This window comes from Ixodes scapularis, unplaced genomic scaffold (genome assembly GCF_016920785.2).
Source record: "Ixodes scapularis isolate PalLabHiFi unplaced genomic scaffold, ASM1692078v2 PGA_scaffold6__148_contigs__length_123643588, whole genome shotgun sequence".
NCBI classification, from domain to species: domain Eukaryota; kingdom Metazoa; phylum Arthropoda; class Arachnida; order Ixodida; family Ixodidae; genus Ixodes; species Ixodes scapularis.
Window position 1 is genome coordinate 62,318,163 of NW_024609881.1, and position 26,536 is coordinate 62,344,698.

General features: G+C 47.4%; 1 long non-coding RNA gene across 1 annotated transcript; it reads left to right on the plus strand.

The window, feature by feature from the left end:
* The first annotated feature begins 21,447 nt into the window (after positions 1–21,447).
* Positions 21,448–23,813, plus strand: LOC120841409. Its single transcript, XR_006076533.1, has 3 exons — positions 21,448–21,549; positions 21,904–22,020; positions 23,776–23,813. It is a non-coding gene; the product is annotated as an uncharacterized LOC120841409 (long non-coding RNA).
* Positions 23,814–26,536: the final 2,723 nt, after the last annotated feature.

Here is a 26,536-nt window from a genome sequence, read left to right on the forward strand (position 1 = left end):
GTGACACCCCCAGGTCACGTGACTCTGGGGGTGGTCACGTGACCTGGGGGTGTCACGTGACTTCGGGGGGGGGGTCACGTGACTTCAGGGGGGTCACGTGACTTTGGGTGTCACGTGACCTTGTGGTGACCTTGGGGGTCACGTGACCTTGGGATGACCTTGGGGGCCACGTGACCTTGGGATGACCTTGGTTACGCCGACGCCAACGCCGACGCCGACGGCGACGCCGACGCCGCTCAAGCCGGGAACGGGCCCCTAAGAGCTGCGCTCTAAAATATTATTGCCAACGTCACCCTTCTCAGCCACCCCAAAAGCGACGCACCCCTCTCCATCGTGATCGACGCCTCGAATGGAGCTGTTGGAGCGGTTTTACAACAACAAGACGGAAACAACTGGCAACCACTTTGCTTCTTTCGAAGAAGCTGACTCCAACAGAACGGCGATACAGCACCTTTGGACGTGAGCTGCTGGCATTATACCTTGCCATCAAGCACTTTCGCCACTGCGTGGAAGGTCGAAGCTTCTTCGTCTTGACAGACCATAAGCCGTTCACCTACGCGCTAGCCTCCAACAGCACAGCACACACTCCGCGTGAGATACGGCAGATGGCATATATTTCGGAATTCACCACCGACATCTGCTTCGTTAAGGACACGGATAACGCCAAAGCTGGCGCACTCTCAAGAGTTGGGGTCAACCTCTGCTCCACGGAACGACCTGCAGTTCCTTACGAACAGCTGGCGGAGGCACAACGAGGCGACCTCGAACTACAACGCCTACGGACAACGTCAACGACATTAGTCTTTGAAGACATACGCATGCCCGACTGTGACTACACAGTTGCATGCGAAGTTTCGACAGGTCATCCCCGCCCCTTCGTACCAGCAGACTTGCGACGAGCAGTTTTTGACTGCCTGCACTCCTTGTCCCATCCCGGGATACGAGCAACCCAGAAACTGATAGTTTCGCGGTTTATATGGCCTCGTATCAACGTTGACGTTAGGTCCTGGGCCAAAACTTGCATCTAGTGCCAACGCTCGGAAGTTTACCGGCACACCAAGGCGCCCTTGGGAACTTTTACCACACCGGAAAAGCGCTTCGCCCACATTCACGTCTATATCGTGGGACCACTTCCTGTATCACAAGAAATCCGTTATTTTCTGACCTGCGTCATCATCATCGTAAACTTTATTAATTGATAAAGTGAAAGGACCTTGCGGTCTCTGGTCGGTGCCCTTAGTCCAGGGCTCCGTTGGCCGCCCAGTTTCGGCGGGCTCGCTCAACCAGTCGCCGCTGGTCATCGAGCTCTGTGCCGGATAGGGCCGCCTCCCAGGAGGAAGAGGTGGGGGAAGGAATGGGGGTGATACGTCGATCGCTTCATGCGGTGGCCCGAAGCGGCACCAATGAAAGACATCACCGCAACAACCGTAGCTCGCACACTGATTAAAATGTGGATTAGTCGTTTTGGTGTCCCACAAGCAATCACAACGGACAAAGAACGTCAGTTCGAACCGACTTTATTTCGGACTTTCTCCCACTTCCCTGGAGTCCAACACATCCATACGGCGTCCTACCATCCAATCCCCAACGGCATGGTAGAGCGTTTTCATCATCAGTTGAAAGCCTCCATCAAAGCACAAACCAAAAGCTCGGCATGGACAGAGGCTCTTCCACTTGTCTTGTTGGGAATCAGAACAACCTACAAATCGGACATTAATTGTAGTGCAGCCGAACTCGTTTACGGCACGTCACTCCGCGTGCCTGGTGAAGTTTTTTTTTCCTCAGCCAACATTTCACAGGAAACAGCAGAAAACTACGTCCAGCGGCTGCGACTACTAATGAAAGACCTCCAGCCCACCTGCCCAAGGACGCCCTCCACAAGACGCTTTTGTCAGCCGCGACCTCGACAAAAGTACACACGTGTTCATTCGACACGATGGCGTGAAGAAGCCCTTGCAGTCCCCGTATGACGGCCCTTATCTGATACTGCGTCGAGGCAAGAAGAACCTGACGCTCGACATCAACGGTCGAGAAGAAGTAGTCTCCCTGGACAGAGTCAAGCCAGCTCACTTGGCACCCGATTTCTACTCATCCGAAACCACACGCCTTCCAAAGCCACCTGGCGTCAGGTTCCAGATGAACACCAGCCTCCACACGCACCCTCTCGAAGCCAGGAACGCTCGCCAGACCGCTTCCTCGCTAGGGGGGGAGTACCTGTAGCGGCAGCTATCGGCAGCGATCCAGCGCTTGAACGGCGCTAAGCTCACGGGAGAGGCACGAGCTAAGGACACGAGGTGCCTGAACCACGAGCTGCACGGAATCTGAAATTCGGCGTAGGGCCCCTCGATGAGCTAGTCGAAAAGGACAGTGTGAATATTGTAAATAAATATGTAGAGTGGGATTTGCTGAGCCGCCACTCTTACAACCTCAATTAAGGAGGCTGATGCATAGCGGCTGCATTATGCCAGTGGATGAGTACTTCTTTTTTATGTCTGTCTGTGTTCATGAATAGTTTATTGTTGTATTATTAAGGCTGCGGTCCCACGGCAGCCATCTTGAACAAGGCGTTAGTTCAACCAATAGATGGCGACACGCACCCGTGGGGTGTAAAGCCCCTTGATAAAGGCGTTTTTTTTACAAGTACCGCCAACCATTGTTGTGGAAACGCGCGAGACACGTGCCACGAGCGGGTGCTCCGCCGCCATTCGCTTCCTAAGGCCGCTCATTTCAGTGCTGCACCGCCATTCGCTTCCAAGGGCCGCTCGAGACGTGGGTCTCGTGCACTCGCGCATTTGGCGCTACTTGCACGACAAACGCAAACATATCGAGGGGCTTTAGTGGGGTGGCCGAAACATTGCTTCACAGTGGGATGGCTCGAGCACCATCACGTTCCCCTCGTGGCCTTGCTCGCGCCGCTGCCAGCTGTGCTCAGCTAGCTCAAGTAGCGTGGCCCAGCAAACGGATGTATGCGAGAATAGACAGTTTTAGTATAGCGTGGCTGGCTCTTGCGTACGCAATACGCAATAGTATAGCGTACGCTAAAAATGACCTGCTCGGACCGAATTTAGTTGTGCGTTACGTTTTCGAGTGAACACCACGCATGATCTTGGTGAGCGCACGGCGCACACCAGCTCGGAGCACGTGGAGCGAGAGCTTCGGTCTGTTGTATCCAAGGATCCTGGGTTCAATCCCCATCCCTGCCCGTTTCGATCTGGATGAGCATCGTACCGGCGTGCGGTCGTGTATCACTACTGCGTGGTGCACGTTAAAGACCCCAGACTAGCGGTTGTACTGCACTGGCTAAATTGCTCATCTACAGCTGGGAGACTCGTCGCCCCTGTGAGGCAGACCAAGTTCTAGGCTGTATAAACATACACACAACCCAATTTTATTTTTTTTAGATTTGCTAGAGCTGCAGAATTCCGCGTGCTTATAGCCCAACCATGCTCCTGGAACGAAATATTGAAAATGAAAACGTGTCCAATCATTTTATTTCAAATTAAACCAAGCCACAGCTGCCTCGTCAAGCGTACTTTTTCTCGTGGTACAGAGGCTACGAGTAAAGGCCGGTTCAGACACTTGCGTTTGAGTGCGTTTGACTGCGTTGCATTGAGAACCGAAAGCGAGTCACCGGCACATCTGTGCTTCGTATGAAGCGTGCAATCCAATTCAAAGAATCATCTTAGCAGACGATATAAGTAGCAGGGATGTCCTGGTTTCTCGCTGCCGCAACGCAGTCAAACGCAACTGTCTGAACCAGGCTTCAGAGTGCGTAGCCAAATTCGAACACGGAGCCTCCGATAATCGTCCCGTTGAAACGGCACCTCCTATCAATGCTATCGCGGAATGAAATTCATGACCGTGATGTCCAGTGCATAGCGAAATCTTCGGCGATTTCTTTTAGAGTCGCTCGTCCGTTGGCGATGAACCGTGCGAACAGGCTTAGCGTTGAGCAGATCGCAGCGTTGTAGCATATTCCGAGCGGCGAACATTTTCACTGTGCACTCCTTCAGCTGCACGACGATCTGATTTGACCGCGGTAGGTCCCAGAAAGAATTGCCGAGCTGAACACCACGCAATTTCACGTAACACAGAACTTCGAAAACACCACGTCGCCCTTGCTGCGCCAGTCGAGGCAACCGCCATCTTGAAACTGGCGCTCTCGTTGGGTCCGAGATCTCTCGAGAGCGTCCCGCAAAGCCCGCTAGCCCGCCTCGCAAAATCCCCAGCGTTGCGTGCGTACGCAATACGCTAGCGCTTCTATTGCGTTCTGCGCAAGCGCACTCATGACCCGCAATTTTATTGCGTACGCAAGGCTTTAGCATACGATCCACTAAAACTGTCTAATGTCAGGCTGGATATAAATTGTTTTCTGATATAGGGAGATGTGGTTCGGCGGTTGTCACGGGCTTTCGCAATAAATCTTACCAAGAAGGAATGAAATGTTGATTGACGTGTTAATATTCTATCAATGAAAATTTCTTCTGCAGGAATGCACACTCGGTAGACTCAATCTTCCAAGACACCGTTGGAAGCGGACGTCAAGTGAACTACTTCGCGATTTACGGTACTTACCTCACCATTTTAATAGGGAGTTTTAGAATAGCGCACGCTACAGCCTTGCGTACGCAAAGAATAGCGTCGTCGCCACTGCGCATGCTCCAAACGCAAACCAGGTTTTGCGCTTTGCGTGCGCAATTTTAGCGCGCGCTATTTCTCGGAAATAGCGTGCGTACGCAAAGAGTCTTTGCGCTTCTCCAAGGAGGATTCGTGATGAGAAGTTGGCTAAAGTAGCCACCGTAGCTAAAGCCAAGACGAGCACAGTTAAAAAAAGTGGCGGCTTCCAGGATTATGTCGGCGGCTGCTTTGGCGGCGTCGTGAGAGTGAGTCGGCGGCATCCTCGCAACTGCAATTTTCAATACGAGACGACATTGTACTCGGTTTGGCAGCGATCACCGGCAACTTGATATTTGCGACGCGCGAACATTTCACGGCGAAGGAACGATGTGCGAAGGTCAGTACACGAGACCTCTCTTGCCGAGGCGACGCAAGCGGACACGACCGGTCAACCGCTCGCGTCGTGTTCTCATGTTTAAACAAATTAAAATGCTACTCTGGACCAAAAAACTCGTTTTCTTTTAAAGTTACATCATTTCGTGTATGAAATAAAAATTTGACTGTATCATGGTGGCGTCGCAAGCGCGAGATGCTTGGGCTTTTGCGTCGCGGCGCAGAAACGCTATTCTAAAACTTCCCTGCGTCGCGTGCGCTAATACAAGCGCTAAATTTAGCGCTAGCGTGCACTAAAATTGCGTACGTTATTCTAAAACTCCCTAGTTTTAGTGGATCGTACGGTAAATCCTTGCGTACGCAATAAAATTGCGGGTCGGGAGTGCACGTGCGCAGAACGCAGTCAAACGCAAGTGTCTGAACCGGCCTTTACTTGCCTTTACTCGTAGCCTCTGTGCCCCGCAGAAAAGCGCGCTTGGTGAGGCAGCTGCGGCTTGGTTTAATTTGAAATAAAATGATGGGACACGTTTTCATTTTCAATATTTCTTTCCAGGAGCATGGTTGCGCTATAAGCACGCGGAATTCTGCAGCTCTAGCAAATCTAACCAAGATCATGCGCGGTGTTCACTCGAAAACGTAACGCACAACTAAATTCGGTCCGAGAAGGTCATTTTTAGCGTACGCTATACTATTGCGTATCGCGTACGTAAGAGCCAGCAACGCTCTACTAAAACTGTCTATTGTGTTTCACGGGGTCCGGAAGATGTTACATTATAGTTCCCAGTAAACAAACGCCATTGCAATATTTTCGGAAGTACCGACACACATAATGTTGTAAGTAAAGCTTAGGAGGAATATGGTGAAAACCGTCAGAAGAAATAGCAAGACGTTTATTTTGCAATGATGACGCTATGAATGAACGGCGTTTAGCGACGGCAAGTTATGAGCGTTCGGGAATTTATAAGTTCACGTGATTGCTAACTATAGACATGCGTTTTTGTCGGGAGATGGTGTTGCGGTGATGACCTGATATCGGACGACTCGTGGCAGACGAACAAGGAAGTTTCTTCTCAGCGAATGGTAAGTGTCCAGTGTCAAGCACAGCACGTGGCTACCGACGTTGTAGACGTTTCGAACACTTACCGCTTTCGACAAAAGTCCTGGCACCTAGGCTAACTTTTTGGAAAGACTCGAAGTCTTCCTTGAGTCCAACGCCATCATGAACAGTAACTGAAAACGATCCACTATTCAATCGGTGTGTGGCGAAACGTATCCGCATAGGCGGAGTCATAGGTGATGCGTAGTATAAGTGGCTGGAAGTTTACACCATGCCTGCCACGACGTCCAAACACGTCATTGACGTTCTACGGTATCTTTTACCTACTTTTGCCCTACCGAAAATACTTCTCTCTGATAACGCGCCAAATCTTGCTTCAAACAGAATAAACAAATTTTTGAAGAAACAAAAACGGCATCAGGCATCACGATAGTGCACCATACCATCCTGCAACTAACGGGCATGCAGAACAGATGGTGTGCGAAACAAAAAAAAAAGCCGTTTGGAAGCTTACGGAAGAAGCAGTTCAGTGAAGAATCGCCAGGTTGTTGTTCCAGCAGCACGCGACGGTCGCATATTACACGGTAAAAACACCCGCCGAAGCAATATTGGGCGGACGAAGAGCCACACCCCTCGGTCTCATGATACTATGGCTTACAAACGAAGATCGAGAGATTCCCAGATCGGAAGTAATTGCAGTTTATACGGTCGGACAACTCGTCTACGTAAAGAATTTCAGCGGAAGTCGGGCCTTCCATGTAAAACTTGAGTAGTAAAGGCTCTGTGTTGGTTGACCAGAAGGTGTCATCTCTCTGAATACGTTGGATATCAATGCCCTTGAGTGTAAATATAACTAAATCACAAAACTCTCTTTGTGTATTGTGTAACTGCCCTTGTATTCGATAGTAGAAGCTATGGTGGTGATTTGGACCTTTCACACCAGGCTCCTTTTTCTTATTTTTCGCCTCATACTCCTTTGCGGTTTAAGTATGCTTCAAGAATCTTTTGGAACGGGGACACTTCACGTCAACGAGGCCATTTGTTCCAAGTAGTCAATCAGGGAATGCTGCTAGAAATCCGTCCCTCCTATTAACAAATAAGCCGCACTTCTGCACACTGCAGTTTTCTTGTTCCACGTACAGTTGTAAAGCAGCGTCCTCATTGATTCTACCGTATTCTGTTGCGGGTGAAGAAAGTCTTTGGGTACACGATACTTGAAACAAGTCTGGCAGTGTACGTTGTGGTTCGACACCCACTAATGTCGTGGTCCTTATAGAAGCTCATCATTTAATCATTACCTCGTCACTTATATTGCTCTTCGCCAACAGTAAGTACAATAGGCTACCGCCATATTACAATCCAAGAATATAAAAATTTTGTCATTCAGTCCTTCAACAAGTTTATTTATATAATGTTATTACGTCACATTACCTCGAGAGTATCGACGCCCATCGTCGATTTTCAAATACTTATACCTGTATATAAATTAGACCCACAAGGGGGGGGGGGGGGGGTCGGTGGTCGAGTGCATGGTCTAGCGCACACCAGCCCGGAGCACTTGGAGCGAAAGCTCGCGCTGCAGAAACCACCCCGCCCCTGTCCGTTTCGATCTGGAAGAGCATCGTACCGGCGTGCGGTCGTGTATCCCTACTGCGTGGTGCACGTTAAAGACCCCAGGTTTGCGGTGGTACAGCACCGGCTAAAATGCTCATCTACAGCTGAGACACCAGACGCCCACTAAGGCAGACTAACTTCCGGCTGTATAAACATACACACAACAATTTGCAATTAGACGCCTAATAACAAAAAACACAGCGTGCCGCCTCTTTTCTTTGGATGCCTTTTTTTAAACCAGCGCAAGCTCGCGCGTTCTCTCTTTTGAGACGGTTAGAACGGTCGCACATGAAACCCGCGTTTTTCCTACCCGGCAGCTTCCTCCTCTCATTATGTGTAGTTGGTTATAACTAAATAAGCTATAAAATAGGTGTATTATTCGTATTTAGTTTCAGTTTCACTCAGGGAAAAGGAGTTTCGCGGGAACTAGAGTCAATAAATGAGCGGCGCTTAGAGTATCGGCACTCTCTTCCCCGACAGTGTTGTGAACACCGCCATTTTGGTGCTTGTGCAGAGCAGGCGCAAATGCCGATCGTCATGATTCAAAAGTGCGACATCCTCATCATTAGATTCGGTGTTAGGAAGCTCATGTAATGTTACTTTGCTTTGTCGCAAACTGTTTGAAGTGGAGGACGGAAAAGCGTTTCTTGTGATTTCAGGTAAAGCTTCAAATAACTGAAAACCATGATTTTAAGCCACAATATGGCCAAGTGCCACTACTCTAACGCGTAGCTTATTTAATGACATTATTCATGCTCTTGTTCAAGAGGCTTGTAATACCTGGAGGGGCCATGACGTAAGCCCGGTGGATTCCACAAGCCACTACCTTTTGACATCTGCCTCTTCCTCATTGTTCCCGCTTGTGCCAGTAAAGTAGCTACGGTTCAGAGTAACGACACATGGCCATATTGTGGCTGAAAAAATGGTTGCCAGTTATCTGAAGCTATATCTAAAATCACAGGAAACGCTTTTCCGTCCCCCACGAATGTTTAAAGAACCCGCGACAGAGCGTTGCAATATTGAATCAGCTTCCTAGCACGGCATCTAATGGTGAGGAAGTCGTACTTTTGGATCATGACGATTGGCCGTTGCGTTTGCACTGTACAAGACCCAAAATGGCGCCGCCCAAAACAATTTTGGGGAACGAAGTGCCGATACTTTACAGCTCATTTAGTGGCTCTAGGCATGAAGTGAACTCGGGTGTATTCTTTTCTTCTTCGTCTTTATTTTTTATTAATTTCAATCATATCAAATAATGAACACATTATATCACGCTACGCTTGTGTAATTATTTGTCTTAGATTTATTAACCTGACTCAGTACTTGAACCATTCATTTATTGATAGTAAATCTTCCAATATATATTTTAATGTGAAGGTAAAAAGGCACGAATATTGATGAGGATACAGACGCCGACGCCGCCCTCGGAAATTTTTTGAACATTAAAAATCAGCAGTTTGTCTGTCATCCGCCAGGTAGCGCAACAAAACACCCAAACAGTTTTTAATTTTTTTAGAATTATCTGAGCTCTACACCTACTAAAACCAAAGCAATATCATTGTGAAAATTTAATACATTGCAATGTATATCTATTCCAAACAATAAATGTTATTAGATGTCAATAAATATGTTTTATGTCCAAAAAAGATATGCGTCAAAAACAGGTAAGTTGAAGGGCTCCTGGAGCGTTATGACTTCGAAAATGAAAAAAAGCCATCGTCCACCTCTTGGGCAACCATTGTAGCTCTAAATGTTATAAAAGATTTTATCCTAGTTTAATTATTTCCTCAGCGGCATTTGAAGTACCACGACTCGAAGCACCAAAAAGTGCTACGTTTGAAATAAAATATCTAAACAAAAACATTTTACACAACATTAAATTTGTTTCTGCATATTATTAATAATAAGCACTACATCTGTAGCTAACTTCATTGTCCTAGCACTTGTCATTAAAACATATTTGTGCTGAAAAATGTCAATTTTAGGGCAATATTTGGAGGGATGAAAAAAACAAAGTAGTGCAAATACCAAAAAAGTGTATCGTTACACTCTGCTCCGACATCATCTTAACAAAACTGCTATATTGGAACCGTGTTATCTTTAATGGAACGTTCATAAAACATGAACTAGCGGAGCAAGTGAGGGTCCGCGACATCATATTCGCAACGCTACAAATGCGCATGAACAGTAAAAACCAACACTCACATAATATCAAATAAAAGAGGATTGCATTGCCTTTCGAATGACATCAATCCCACACAAGAGTATTTAAAAGGAGATGAGTAATTACCTGCCAAAAAGTACCTAAACTGCCACATTCGGTGGGACCGTGGCCTTAACGTCTATATCCTGATTCAAAGAAAACACCCGTTCCTTCCCATGCATTGCACACTCGTAGATTTCGATATTTTGACATCTTTAAAACTTTTATCGATCATTTTTTTTTTTATTTTCAGGTACGTAGGGAGGAATGCTAGGAAACAAAATCCAACTATGACTTTTTTAATGTTACCAAGGAGGTTTCGGCCAGTAGTATCACACCGGAAATTTTGTGCCGACGCATTAACCACGAGTAATTCGCTTCGGGTGTAAGCACCATTCCCTCTCTCCTTTTTGTACCTTCCTTCTCCCTGCATTCCGCTCCCCTACATCTCAGCAAGGCGCGCAGCCGACTGACAGCCTGTCCAAACAGGAGAAGTTTACTTCAGCCAAAGCATTTGCTGTTTCTGAACGTGCATGGTTTCCGTCCGCTCTAGCCCGCTTTCGGACTTTTTTTTTTCGGCGCTGGGGGTAAGCTACTTGAGGCTTACATTTCTGCATGGTGGCGTGCAGCGTGCTCATCACGAGGGTCTGGACAACCACTAACACGCTCTGCTGCTGTCGTCAAGGCCCCCACTGTTTTTGTCGGCCCCCAATCTTCCAAAAACAAGGTTGAGAAGGAGGAGCCGATAGCGAGGAGGGGAGGGGAAAAGGCGCGATGTTTATGTGGTTGACGTCCTCACTGGAAACGTAACGGCGCGCCAGAACGTTCACAAATTTTTAGAGAGGTGCACACTTTTTTTTTGTTGCCGTGCACGGTATTTGTTTTGTACTGTCTGGTAGACCCGTGAAGCGTGCCGTAATAAATACGATTCCAACAAGAAATTACAACCTTTCAAGTAGTGTACATTATGTCTGGGCTGTGACATGAACATATGTCACAGCGCAGTCTGGCATAGAGCTACGTTCTCTAGGCTAGGAAAAGCACGATCTCGATTTAAAGGGGTACTCCGGCAAGTTTGTTTGCTACACCAACTAACTATATATTCAGAATCACCAGCCTTTATCATTTCCGGTATGCTATTTAGTATAGCGAAATTAAGAAGAGTTATTGTAAAAACGTCAAGTGAAAATGATTCCAAGACTAAAATTCAAATATACTCGCTCTTTCCAATTTCATGACGCCTAGGGAAGGCAGGCTTGCAGGTCGAACGGATATTCTAAAATTGAACGATGCCGATACTTTGTTTCGTGCTGCTGCACGGGTGCTGGAGAGAACTTCCAAAGCATTCATTTGACACCGTGAAACGGCTTGCAATCAGTTGGGTACAATGTCTATAGTCCAAACAATGCGCACCTGCAAAGGTTATTAGATTATACTGCGTCTCACCTTGTTACAAACTAACTGGAAAGGCTGTGCAAGCGCGAGCGGGTAGCCTTGCCTGCCCTGACTGGAGCACTCGTTGCATGAGCGCTCGTGCAGCCGCTGATGCTTCATCTAAAGCAAATAGCTCGCATTTCAGCATGCGCGGCTAACAAAATGTCTATGCTAAGGTGAAACAAAGTATAGCTCAGTCACGGCCACTTGATTAGGACTCCCTTTGGGAGCGGCCTGCCGTATGCCTCACTCCGCCGGTGAGCGCGATAGTTCTACTTTACCCCGCAGGCGCCAGCCGTGGCGCACGTTATCGGTGAGAGATAGAGTTCCTTTCGGGGGAGCATATCGAGGAACTCTACACTTCATTTCACGTTAGTATGTACTTGTTAGCCGCGCGTGCTGAAAGCGCAAGATAGTTGCTTCGAAGGAAGCCTCGGAGGCTGCATGAGCGTTCGTGCAGCGAGTGCTCCAGTCAAGGCAGTAAAGGCTAGCCGCTCGCGCTAGCACAGCGTTCGCGGTTAGTCCATGCTAAGGTAGGGGATCGGTGGCCGAGTGGTCTAGCGCACACCAGCTCGGAGCACGTGGAGCGAAAGCTCGCGCTGCAGAACCCAGGGATCCTGGGTTCGAGCCCCACCCCTGCCCGTTTCGATCTGGATGAGCATCGTACCGGCGTGCGGTCGTGTATCACTACTGCGTGATGCACGTTAAAGACCCCAGGCTAGCGGCTGTACCGCACTGGCTAAATTTCTCATCTACAGCTGGGAGACTCGTCGCCCCTGTGAGGCAGACCAAGTTCTAGGCTGTATAAACATCCACACAACCCAATTTTTTTTTCCATGCTAAGGTAAGACGAAATATAGTGCGAGAGGAGCAGTACGCCCGGCCCGGCCCAGTGTGGCTATTTAGGTTTTTTTTTTCGTGATGCCGCAATCTCATTTGAAACGAGTGCCAGATTGCATGAATGATGTGACAAATCTGTGTAGAATAAAAGCACACGATTTTTTCTGCGAAAAGCCCACTCAGCTGCAGGCTGCGCGTTAAAGCTGCATTCTGCTGGCAGTATGAGCGAATTGTAGTTTTCTTCCCGTAAGTGTTGCCCCGTTTCTATTACCATTGTAATATAGGAGTTATAGTTGGATATAGCTAGGCCGCGTAATTTCCGGTTTTAACCAACGCTCGAGCGCGCGCGAGCTGCGCCATTTATTCATCTGTGAAGGACAATATAAAATCAGATTCCGTGTGCATAACTTCAGCAATATAAACTTCATTGCTAAAAAAAAAACAAAAAAAAAAACAGACTAAGGGAGTCATATAGTTCACAAGCGGAGTACTTTTCGGGAAAGAGGCTTCCGCGAAAGCCTCAATATATTCTCTAGTGGGCTGTTTAGGTCACCAGCCCAGTTTGCCAAAAATGTCTGGGAAGTTTTCTGAGAAAGAGCTCGCCGAGCTCTTCGCTGTGGTAGGGCTTTCGGCAGTTAACACACCACATCAGCGGGCAGTCCATGTGGAAGCACAGCGTTCGAGAGGACCTTGCAAATCCTTCCGCAACCACGAATCTCTGCCGACTGTAGAGCCCTCTCGACAAGGGTGCAGACGAGCTTGCACAGCCAGACAGCTTCAGGTCGTGTGGATAGCTGAGTCCTCCTCGGTCAAGGCTAAACATGGACTGATATGCTCCGTCATGTGATGCATTTCCCTTAAGTTGCGCTTGCATTCAGGACACGCCACCTGCGAAGTTTAGCGGGTTCTGCACATTAGCCTTCCTTGCTTTCACTGAGCAATTCTTATTGCTTTGCTAGGTTGAATGTTTCAGCTAATTGCTTTTAAATTACGACAATTTCTACAAATAAAAATGTTCACCTTTTGTTCGCAAACGAAGGCCAAGTAGCCAGCCATGTAAGTCAGCGATGCGAACTCAAGTTCGAAAGAGACTTTATTGTACTTCATCAGCTGCAGGATTTCCTGTTTCATGAGTGGAGTTGGCACATTTCATCGCCTTCTGGCACTCAGAACTAGAACGCGCATTTACATTTCCGGCAGCTTCCAAAATGCCAATACAAACCACACAGTGACACTACGATATTTTCGCCGAGCACAGCGGTGCATAGGGGGGGGGGGGGGAAGGGGCGGGGGGGGGGGGGGGGGGGTAAAGCGAGTTTTGCTGCCTTCTGCAATTGCAGCAGCGCCTCGGTATAGGCGAAGCCAATGACAGGCAGATATTTTATCTGGGTAGCGAAGAAAGAGCGCGTTGGGCGCTTTCTCTATACTCCGTTTCACCTTGTGTTGTACCGCAGCGAAGGCTGGAAGCGCGAGCTCATAGCGTTGACAGCTGCCCTTGCTGCACGAGAGCTTGTGCCGCCGAGATCTGCTCCAGAGCAAGTAGCTCGCGCTTACAGCCTTTCCTGCGGTACAACATAAGGTGAAACAGCTCACAAGACCGCTCACCGATGTGCAGCGCCCCCACGGAAAATGGGAGAAGTTCTCCTCTCACGCGCGCTCTTTTGTTTTCGGAAAGACGTCGGCAGGCCGCACCAACAGCGGGGATCGAGTGGCCGTGGCTCAGTTACGGAACTGCTCATAGGCGCTGCTTGCACGAGCAGTATCCCCCTCTCTCTCACCACGACTCGCCTCCCGCCGTTCGACGCGCCAACGGCTGATATGGTAACTGCAATGTATTTGACGGAATACGTAGGATTCGAAGCACAGCGGCAAGATGGCTTTGCACCGTACTCTATGGAACACACAGCTTTAAAATGAAAATCTAGATGACCCCTTCAAACGGCGGTAGGTGGACTGTAGGGAGTTTGTGTCCGTGTGTGTGTGTGTGTGTGGGGGGGGGGGGGGGGGTGGGGGCCCCCCTTCGCGACAGTTCTACAACTCAGATACTCTAGTAACATTGGCACGTGCCTTCCCCTTGCGTCACGTTTTCATTGTAGCCAATAGAGACTTTCACTTAAAAAAAAAAAAAAAACAAAAAAAAAAACGCATGGTGAGGACAAAAATTCTTACTCGACACTTTCCGAAAAAAAAATTATTTTTGCCCAATATTTACAATAATCTTTCATCTATATTATTTGGTGCGTTTAGCAAGTTTTCAGGCAAATGGGGAACTATGAGGACTATAAAAAAAAACGCCGGAGTACCCCTTTAAGGCTGAGTATTTGCAGTACCTTGTAGCGGAGAACTAAGTTTTTATTTCCTTATTCACAATACCTGGAACTGGATAGGAAGCTGAGACATACACGGACATGAAAGCGATAAACATTTACTAGAAATGAAGAACACCAGCAGGAAAACATATTGACTTCTGCTTGAAAAAACCCCGAGACTGCGGGTAAACGACACAACACTTTTAGTGTTGTGTCGTTTACCCGCAGTCTCGGGGTTTTTTCAACGATGTGCAATGTACACCAGCTCGTTTGCGCCCTTAATTTTTGTTCATATTGACTTCCATAAAATAGTATAGGCATGATTAGAATTCAAACTTTTCACCCAGGTAGGGATCACTCAGGCACATAGGCACAAGATATGTTTACACCTCTTTACTTGCTGACCGTTCATTTCAGTTAGAAACGGTGATTACTTTCAGAGACACTTAGACATTTGTTGCAGTGCATGTGGCTATGTGCGAATAGGTTCTACGGGATTTGAGATATAAATGAATGTAGGCAACATAAACACACTTTTGACCTACGGCGAATATTCAAAGTTATTTAACCTTCTTCCGACTAATGTTTTCAGGAGAGGAGCGGCTGCGTCATCACGTGCTATAATGGAGTCCCCGGCAGAAGCGGTCCCCAGACGATGAAGAAAAACATCCACTTTGCTCCCTTCCCCGCGGGAAAAATGGAGAGTTAAGAGCTCGGAAAATACATTTTTTTCTGGAAGACGGGGCCAGCTGAACAAAATAGAACAAACACGCTTTTTCTACTTTTCCTTTCTGCTCCAGTGTTACTTTGTTTATCAAAGTTGCTTGTCACCCTTTCCCTTCATCTTCATTTATCAACATTTACCGCTTCATTTATCAAGTTCAGTATAGTTCAAAAAGCGTTTATTGACCTTTCGGAGAAACAGGAAGGGGGGGGGGGGATGAGATAGCTGGCTTAGAAGCATGGATTTAGGGCCAGGGGAGGGGGATCGAGGAGGGTTATAGATTAGGGTGCCTACATGTCTGCTTGTCTCAGGGTGAAGACATTCTTTGTTGAACTTAGTGGTCGGCTCGTGATGCGCTCGTGCACTCAAGCGCGCGACTTATGTGGCAAAATGACGTCTAAGCATTAGCCAAGTTTACCCGCTCGAGCTGTTTCACACCGGATTGCACGCGTTTTAAAATACACAAAAAACGATTAGGCGGAAAAATGGCTGAGATGTCACCACCACCACGGCCACTCGATCCCCCCTGTTGGCGCGGCCTGCCGATGTTTTTCCGAAAACAAAAGAACGCGCGTGAGAGGAGAACTTCTCCCATTTTCCGTGGGCGCGCTGCACATCGGTGAGCGGCAGAGCCGTATATTGGGAGAGTTTCGCCATTCATTGGTATCAATGGGGCGAAAATCTATTGGTCGAATAGTTGATTGACAGGCCGCTCGTGGCCAATCACAAGCCGCAAAACCTCCTCTAGCGGTGGTCGTGAGCCTCAAAAGTAAAGCAGGGTTCGGTAATTTCATTTTAGCGTCGCTAGAGTTAAAAAAGTTAACGCTCGGTGACTGAAAACTTGGTGCATGTGAGCTTTTCGTCATAGCCTTCTTTAATGGTAGAATAAACGAATGCGCACGCGAACACGTGCGTTGAAATAACGTAAACAAAAGTTTGTGTAGCCTCGGGAGTTGTGCCGTTCCGGTCTTGTTTGAAAAATGTGTCGTTGTTGTGCTCTGAAGTGCCGGAACAGAGCTTTCAGGGGAATTCGCTTGTTCAAGCTGCCGAAATCCCCGAGGAGACGGAAACTGTGGCTTTCAAGAATCAAGCGTGGCGCGGGGTGGAAACCTCCCGACAGAACGTACCTTTGCGAGGTGAGGTACTGTTCATTGTTAATATTGTGACGCGAGCACAGTGGACGCGAGTGCACTGTGACAAAACCGTGTATTTTGTGATCTATTCTCTACTGCCGTGGAAGCGTCCTGTGCGCTTTCGCTTCACCGCAGAAAGACGAGTGGTTCGGGCCTGTGGCTGTCGTGCGATGATGGATTTGTAAGATCGCGTATTTTGAAAGCGTGAGCCTCTCGTCAGCGGAATAACTGTACTGTGACGCGAGCGGCTGAATACACAGTTTTGACGTCTACCAAAACGTTATTCGCTGCAGGACCACTTCGAGCCCTCCCAGTTCCAGACGAGGTGCTCTGACGGCTGGAGGAGGCTAAAAGCCACAGCTGTTCCGAGCTTGTTTCTGCATTCTGAAACTCAAGTGAGTGCGTGTAACGAGGATAAGTGAGATTTTTGTTCTTTTGGTATTTACCTAGATTATGAGAGTGAATTAAAAGCAATAGTTTATCTTGTGTTAAGATGTTTTTACTGATATGATTTGAAAGAGGCACAGGTGACCTATAATAATGTGAACTTGGTAGGCTGTTGACATCTCTGTTTCATGTCAGAGACCTTTTTTTTAAATCGGAGTGGTCCTTGTGCAAGAGTGCATGAGACACCATCATTCAATGTTGCAGCCTGACACAGCACAAAACCCCGCCTCATGGAAATGTAAGTCAAAACCCAATAACTCATATTCTGTTGCTTCTATTAAGTTAATGCACGAGGCATTCATCACTCTCAGCTGCCTTGTAATGTTATGACAGCCTCACCAGCTAAGTATCTGTCATGGTTCTTGCATGGCTTGGAGTGATCTTATGAGGTGGGCAACACCCAATGGACCATTTGCAGAATTAGTGGTTCGAGAGTGCATGGCTAAAAGACGAGAGTTCCCTGGCCGCAGGCACGTCCACTGCGTCCCGTTGGCTTATTGTGTCGCAGTGACTTATATAGAGCTCCCCCAAAACCACTTTTGTCCCCCTTGAGGATTATCTTTCACCCCGAGGTAAATACAAAGAAGACTTCGTCCCTCTCCGCTCGGCCAGCATGAAGAGAGAAAGGGCGACAAATCCATTTATTCTCGAACCCATATTTCTGCAAAACGAGGATTCTCGTACCGTGTTTGCAGCAACCAGCGGCCAGGACCTCCGGAGCGACCCTGCAGGTCCGCCTGCTGACGCAGCCGCTCCCCACCACCAGCGCGGCGTACTTCGTAAGCATCTTCCAGGGTCCCGCGTACCCCCGTGTAGCAATACCACCACGCTCTTCGCCGCAGGTGACCAGTGACAACCAGCGCGGCCAGGCCAGCTCAGCTGCCCGCGGCACCTTGGTGTCGGCACACTCCACCAGCTGGGTATGTGGTTCTTGCACGGCTTGGAGTGATCTTGTGAGGTGGGAATCACCCGATTCTCATACCGTGTTTGCAGCAACCAGCAGCCAGGACCTCTGGAGCGGCCCTGCAGGGCGGCCTGCTAACGCAGCCGCTCCCCACCACCAGCGGGGCGTGCTTCGTAAGCATCTTCCAGGGTCCTGCGTACCCCCGTGTAGCAATACCACCACACCCTTCGCTGCAGGTGACCAGTGACAACCAGCGCGGCCAGGCCAGCGCAGCTGCCCTCGGCACCTTGGTGTCGGCGGCCTCCACCAGCTGGGTATGTGTCATGGTTCTTGCACTGCTTGGAGTGGTCTCATGAGGTGGGCAACACCCAATTCTTGTACCGTGTTTGTGGCAACCAGCGGCCAAGACCTCTGAGCGAACCCTACAGCCTCTTTCTCCCTCACCCGTTTCACCTAGGCTCACTGAAGATGTCTTTCTTCAGATGAGCCGGAAGATCAAGCAGCTGGAGAACGTGAATCATCGCTTGGTGAGGCAGGCTGCCTTACAAAAGACAAGGGAAGCGACATTCCGGTCTCACTTGCACAAGTTCTTCACTGCGGACCAACTGGCAGCTCTATCGAGATCCAGCAACAGGGGGTCCAAGTGGTCTAATGAGACGGTGAAGAAGTCGCTGCAGATGCGATTTGCAGGTGGCAGCTTGAGCTACGACTTGCTACTGGAGGGGAGCTTCCCATTGCCATCGTCTAGAACTCTGGGGCGGCGGCTTGAAGGCAAGTTCGTTGTCAGGCTACTCAAATGCTTCAAAGCTCCCTGTTGATTATTTACAGATATAATATCCTTGTTAGTAACTGTAGTGTTTTTGTATTTTACACAATTTATTTTTAAATGATAAGTTGGTGTCATGGTTCTTTTTTCACTTAGTTGCAGTGTGGTATGAAGGGGTAGATTATTGATATTGTGTTGGAATGATTCTCTCATCGCAGGCATACAGCACTAGTTTGACCTCACTATCTTGCACGCGTCGAGATGTGAATTCAAGTTTAGAGGGGGAGTGTTTCCTTCACTCCCAATTTTTGTAACCTTGCTGATGCGACCATGGAGGTAATTATGCTGACGGTGTCTAGGAGAGCACCCTGTGGTGATGGTGGTCGAATGAGGCTTATGGATTCCATACGAGCACTGCATGAACACTTGACTTTGGTTCGTGACAATAAGTGCCTCGGCAAACATTTGTGCAGCTCATGACTAATCTCTGCACACGAATGGCCAAAATTAAACATTGTTTACAGCTCAGCACATGCTGCACATGTTGCCATCCCCAGCCTATGGCTATACACAGTTCTCACGTGACGTCATTCTAGTCACCATTCCCAGGTACTAAGCGTCCCATTAATGTAGTGGAAGGTAGGTCTAATCTGCACCCCGTGATTGGCGCGGCCCTACTAGAATAAAACGTCATCATCTCACCTACCAATCGTGTGTCCTGTGTCCTGTGATGTCGAGATCGCTCTAGTGCTCTTATCAGTTGCCCTAGGGACTCGCGACGAGTTGGCCGCGTGCCGTTCGTTCGGTGATGTGCACAGTTTCTAAGTGCTGGCAAAGTCGCGATTGCAGCGAGTTAGCGCAGTTGAGTGCGCTTCTTAACGAGCACCGGTGTGCTGTGCAGAAGCGACACTTACAGAGAAAACACCGTGATCGTGCGTATTTTGCAGGCACTGCGATTGTGCATTGAGTGGAAGGCACACCTCCAGAGAAGAAGAGGTCACGCGCGTGTGCGACGAATTCAGGAAAACATTGTAATGTAGCTTAATGATTGTTCATGTTCCTGGTATATATGAGTGCGTACCTCAAGGCCAAAAAAAAAAAAAAACTGGCTTTTACCATGAATATGTGTTGCTCTACAACTGAGGTCCCGTCAAGCAGTGTGCATCATTGCTCATCATTTCTTTAGTCTAAGATTTAAAACGAGTATTTCGGTATAGCAAGAGGACTGACAAATCTCTCATCTACTTACAATCTCTATGTAGGGCTTGATTTATTTGAAGCGAGAGTCATTCAGTAATTTAGATCAGAATTAATTGAGCCTTGGCAGTGGGTAGGCAGATACTTGAGAATAACCTAAATGAAACCAGCTAGATTTTCCTTTACAAAGTATAACCATTGCTCACATGCTGAGTTTGTGCACTAGAAAGCTATCTCTACAGGAAAAATGCTGTTGACAAGGAGAACTAAATGACAAGCTTCATTTGTTGCTTCAATTAACAACTGCAGAATTTACGCACATAAAACATACTGAAAATTACTCTTGTCTAACCTCATTTCAGTGGATTACTGTGTGCCCCTTGATATTAGGTGTTTTAGGTATGATAGTCTTTATATCATACCTAAAATGACTTTTTATTCATACTCGTTCACACTCATCCATCACTCAAATACTATAATGTTTTGAAAAATGTGTACTAAGGTAAGAGTGCTAAGCTAAGTTAGCATGTAGCTTAGCTTGTTTGTAGCTAGCTAAGCTAGTTACACACGACTGGAAGCTAACTTAGGTTAGCTTCCATTAAGCTAAGCTACCTTCCGCCATCTTGACATCAACACTGTCAAGATGGCGGAAGCTGAGCGCAATGGCAGTATCAGAAAGGCACCGCAAGTATTCAATATGCGATTCGAAATTATTCGACCCAAGTCACTATTAGCTTCTTATTCGCTTGAAACATAAAATTCGTTATTCGCACGTGCCTGCTTAAGGGGAAACTAAAGCGGTTTTGTACCTTTAAAAAACACTTGCTTCATATGGCCTCCAGTATCACGAATATTAAAATTATTTGTCAATTTGAGGCCCGGAGTAGCCATCAAAGCATTTTGACCATAGTGCTGAAGCCCCGCCCTCCCGAGGTGTAAGAAGCTAGAAGGAAATTTCTGAGAGACAGCAGCGTCGCAACAAGGATCCTCAGAATCTCGGCAGCTATTGCAAGCTTATTTGAGCGGTCGACAAATTGTGTGCGATTCACCTCATGCTCACGATTTTCGCTCGCCTGTTTGTTTTGACGTAAGTTTAGTACACCAATAAACTTTCATAAAAGATTTAGTGGATGTTGGTCAGGCGTGAAAGATTGTAGAGGGAACTAGGCGTCTGTAGCAGATGACGCACCATTTCACGAGAATAAAAAAAGTGGTGCATTGGGCAAGGCTGGTCACATGTGCCGGAACACTGCACGAGAGATGGTGCTTGAGCTTCGGTGGCCAGGTGAAAGTTCTTGACGTGACATCATGCCGAGTGAATTTTTTAAATATTTCTTTGCGTTGGTGATACTTCTTGAGCAAATAGTGCATATTCAAATTTGGAGGATACAAATACGGAAGAATTTACCTCTAACTGATTTTTTTTGGAGAACCTCTTTAGCTTCCCTTAAAGTGTTTTCAACAAAATCAGTCAGTGGTTCACAAATCGGAGTCGGTGACACTTTTAGCAACGCACAGCTACCAAAGTAACCATGGAGTGTACTTCAGTGCTGGCATTCATCACCTTTGCTCATGAAGTGGAACTGCCAGCTTTAAGAGAGTGGCAAAAACTCGTAAAAAAACAGCAAAAACCATTCGTATGGACAACAGGAATGGAAGTTAGCAGCCTTTTCTTCGTTTAGTGCCCATGCTGTTCTTTTATTGACTGAGGGGGAAGTTTCAAATCATTAATTCCTTCAGTCCAATTTACCAAACATTGCATACACTTGATGATCTAAAGCAGTTCTGTGTTTGTAGGTGAGCACTGCCCTACGGGTCCTCTGTCACTCCACGGCCACAGCCCTGCGCTTCCTGGTGGAGAATCATGGCTGGAGCACCAACTTCCTCACCACGGCTTGGTTCTTGGAACAGGTCAACAAATGGTTTGATCTTGTGAGCAGCAGGCACCCAGTCCTTGCGATCAGCAGGCAAAATGAGGCCTGCTACAAGAACACCCTTGACTTTCTGGTCAAATTTAAGGATCTTTTTCTCCACCTCACTATTGGGGATGGGGCGTTCAAGCCAGTGGAGGCGGGGGTAATCCTCTCTACCAAGTCCATTCTGGACCTGCAGCAGTCTCATTGAGAGACATTCTTTTTCATTTGTGCTCACATCCAGATTCACGCAGGACTGCCATGAAAACTTGTTTTCGGTAGTGCGACAGGGCAACCCTATCCCAACTTCTTGGAGTTTAAGATGACCTTGAAAATCATCACACACTCGCAGTACCTGAAGGCGTCCAAGGCAGGGTCCTACGAACTGGACGATGCCTCCTTTTACCTGGCTGACCTCGCAGACTTGGATGTACAACCTGCTGTGCCCACCGACATTTTTCTTGAGGAGGTAGAACTCACCATGTCACAACCTGAAAAGAATAGCTTTGACTATTACGCGGGTATGTGGTACGAAGAGTTGTAAAAAATAATGCTACATGTGACGCGTGTGCTGCAGATGTTCAAGTCCCCATGGCACCTGCAAATAGCCTCCTCAGGCTAAAGAGTTATGTCCCTGACGCTCTGACCTGCCCCTCTGAAGCTGCACGCGCCCTCTTCACAATTTGTGAAAGTGTCTTTCGCAGCCTCATTGCGGATTTGTTGCAGGCACGGGGCATCCTGGACGCCCTATCGGCGAGGATGGCTGCAGAGAGCCAATGTGTTCAGCTGCCCGACTGCCATGAAATCAAAATAAAGCTCATCAGGTGATTCTGCCATGCACGGCTGCAACTGTTCCTGCGGGAAAAAAGTCGCGAGTTGGCGGCTGGGGCAGCTGAACGCAGGGACTTTGGCAGTCGATGGCAGGACCTCGGAGAACTAATTAGTGTTTTAGATTGCCTTAGGTGATGAAACTGTTGTGCCGTTCTCATTTTTTTTTACTTTGCTTTCTTCTTTGTGTTAAGGGCAGCTTTCATTTTTTGCGTTCCTTGTTTACTGAGGCACTTCTAATTTTTTTTTACTCTTGTAACGGTTGTTTGTGCGCGGCCCTTTTTCTTGTGATCTCCATGTAAGCCTACGTGAAGCCTCTACATTTTTTTATGCTTGCTACACATGTTTGTGGGAAGTTTCTTGTGCTGTGCATGTAAGGGCATCTGTACTTTTTTTATGCTTGCTACGGGTCTGTGAGAAGCCCATTTTCTTGTGCTCTGCCTGAGGCCTCTGAATTTTTTTACGCTTGCTGTGGGTCTTTGTGGAACCCTTTTTTTCTTAGGCTCTGCCTGTAAACCTGTGTGAGGCCTCTGAATTTTTTTTTACGCTTACTAGAGATGTTTGTGGGAAGCTCTTTTTCTTATGCTCTACGTGCAAGCCTGCATGAAGCCTCTGGATTTTTTTCATGCTTGCTTCTGAAGTTTGTGGGAATCCTTTCTTTTTGTTGTGCTCTGCGTGTAAGTTTGCGTGAAGCATCTAAATTTTTTTCACACTTTCTTCAGCTCTTTGTGGGAAGCTTGCTTTTTCTTATGCTCTGCATGTAAGCCTGAGTGAAGTCCCAGAATATTCTTTTACTTTTACGCTTGCTTCAGATGTTTGTGGGAAGCTTTTCTTTTTTTGTGCTCTGTGCGTATGGCTGCATGAAGCCTCTGAATTTTTTTACGCTTGCTACGGTTCTTTGTGGGGAGCACTTTTTCTTCTGCTCTGCGTGTAGGCCTATGTGAAGCTTTCGCTGTCATGCAAACTTGCTCTTCTGTATCATGTTTTTTTTTTCTTGTCCTCCTTCTTGTGCTGTGCACTGCTTATGTTTCACTCATCCCTTTTTGCTTCATGTGGATGTTTGTAGCCTACACTTTCCTTCCTGGCGTCTTGCATGAAAGCCTATGGAGAGACTTCCTGCCCATGTTAGCTTGTCTTTTCCCCTGTCATTCTTCTGTTCACTTTCCTCGTGTCATTCGCACACCTTGAAATATGCACTCTCTCTGTATCCTCAAGTTTTTCACTTCTGCACTTGCTTAAGACATTTGCAAGCCATCCTTTTACTTCATGAGCTTTCCATGTGAGCCTTCACCGTGCAGCACCTTTACGCTTCTGGGAGCCTATGCTTTGCCTCCGACCCGTTTGGTTTATCCACTTGCCTATTTTAATTTTGCAGTTCCTGTGTTTTTTCTTGCAGAGGCACGAGACCCATGTCCCCTCCATGGTCATCGGTTGCAGCTTTTGAGTCTGTCTCATTTTATTTCATTGTAGTTGCAGACTTAATTATTGTCAGGTATCTGTATGTTAGTTTGTTTGCAGTAGACCTAACTGCCGCCATTTTCTTTCCGTGAGTTAGTTTTTGTCAGACGCTCGTACTCAGTGTAACAGGTGCAAGGGCGGGGTTTTGTTGCTGTGTCCAGGATGTTGCAAGGAGACTGCTGGCCCATGGACTTCTTCCGAAACCGACGCGCCCCATTGCGGCGAAATACCATGCAGTGCATTCTGGGAACTAGTTGGCCACTCAGTTTCGGTTTCGACTGAGCAGATTCATCTCATGCTATCACGCCGCGACCGAACGCACTGCTCGCAATTTCGATTATCTGACTTTTTTACGAATGTACAATATACGCATTCTCGAGCGATACAAAAGGAAGGCCGGGGCACTTTTTTTGGTTCCCGAAACACCAGATATTTGACTGCGTATGCAAACGTAGTAGGACGTGGCTTAGTCACATCATATTTGAGTTCAATTTCAATTATCCCGTCTAGTGCCATTGAACTACAAGTGAAATTCGGTCACCTGGAGCATTACACATATTTTGTTTGCCAAATGTCCGCTTCTTGTTACTTCATTGGGCGAAAAGCAAGCCGCATCCTCACAGGAGTATCAAAGTTGAGCCCAGCGTTGACGCGTAAACTTTTAGGGAAACGCAATAAATTCGACCTCACTACTGCACCAAAGTTACTATGATGTCTTCCTCGTGTCATCATATATCTTCCACTCAAATTTTATGCTGATAGACGATTAAGTTTTCGCAAACGCGGAGATGGGCTAGCTACGACGGAGGCCCTAACAAGCGTCCCCTACTCCTCGCTAAGCCTTTTTGGACGAGCTTTTACTGACGCCCAAGGTCTGTGCCTGAACGGTGTGTCTGAAATTATCGCGGCATACTCAGGCAGGAAGAAAGCTAACACATGACAAATATTATGGCCATTAGCAACCGTCAAATGCACTTTGAATAATTTCGTTCGTTTGGCGCACCGCATAGGGGTTCATACCCGTCCGGCGTACTTCTGGCGAATGGTGCAACATTTTTCACACAAGTGCTCGACTTTTGCTTTCTTAAAACGGTTTGTATGCGCAAATGTGCCTATACGATTGCAGGATAACTTTACGTGCATACGCGATGTTGAATATTAGTACAATGCCAGTGGGTGGGGACTTCGCTTCGTGCAGTGCTGCGGGTCAGTACACATAAGAGATAAGAAGTGTGTTATAATTGAGCTTTTCAATGGCACCTCCGAGTTTTACTTCGCGTACACAGGCGCATTAAGAAAACAGTAATTGCAAAAAGTAATATTTCTTCTATGGACGCACGAAACGAACAAACTTCCTGATCAACAACATATAATGTAAAGGCGCGAGCTTGATGTATGCATACTTATTGGTTGCTACAGCCTGTTGATTCGTACATAAGCAAGATCCTAGAGCTTCGCAGCGTCGAGATTCCCAGCACTGGCTCGTCCAGATACCTCGAAACGTTAACAAAAAGGCTCAAGTACAAAAATAGAACAAGCATGTGTTAAGAGAAGCTATATACATCTCGGGCTTGTGCTAAAGCTTCGAGGTCTGGCCATTTAGGTTAGTTTATAGACCACAAATGATGCTCTCGGGACCAGAAAACATGAGATAATGGCCGTTTATAGTCCACGCTTTGTGTGTAATCTCTGGTCGACGTGTCGATCGAAACCGAAACCATGCCACTCTCCTCCCTGGCCAACTAGTTCCCAGAGCGCAACGCGCGCCGTGTTGCATGCAGGGCTTTATGGAAGTAGTCTATTGTGTACATGCATCAAGAATAGTTGTGTGTCAGAAGTTCCTTTATTTCCTTGTTTTTTGACTCCATACAGACCAATGTTGAAATTGTTGGTGGCTGCTTCATCCATGGAGTGCAAGGAACATACCTATTTGTTTATTAGGGAATAATTGACATGGCCGTGTCATACATGTTTGTTACATGGTCACTGGAAAGTGTGGAAAAAGAGAGAAAGCCCATGGCCGTTGCACAGGGAAGCCCCCAGAAACACTGACCCCTGGTGGTGGCCTGATCCAACACTTTGCCGCACAAGCTAAAGGCTCATCTTGGTTGGTGTCGCCCGTGCCTGAGTGGGGCATCCTTGCACTGCTTAAAATGCCTGCTCAGTTCCTGGTCCATAGCCTGGTTTTTTCACTTGTTAACTGCCAATCAAGTTAGTGCCCAGTGGTAATTTCATCATCTGACTAAAAATGAGTTGAGTTAAAGCGTCTGGGGCACAACTGGCCCAGGTGGTGCTTCATTGTGCCATGGTGGATTTTACCAAAGTCATGCAGTTTTCGACAACCTGGAAGATGTTCTTGGTCCCCATTGTTCTACAGCTCCCATGTTTGTTTCAAAGACAGGGCTGCTTTCTTTGAGGTTGCTAGGCCTTTCCAGGTCTACCTTTGGCTCCTGGGTCTCAGTGATGAGGTCCATGCAGCAAACTCTAGGACAAAAGTTGAACACGAGCTCTGTTGGAGATTGTCCTCCTGTGGTAGGCGGTGTGCGACGGTACACAAGGAGCCATCTTGGCAAGTATGCGGCCAAAGAACCACCCGAGAGTTTTTTTAGACTGTCCTTGATCGTTCTTACAGCTCTCTCGGGAAGTCTGTTTGACTGTGGATAGTTAGGTGCAGTCCTTAGGTGGCCAATTCCATTCTG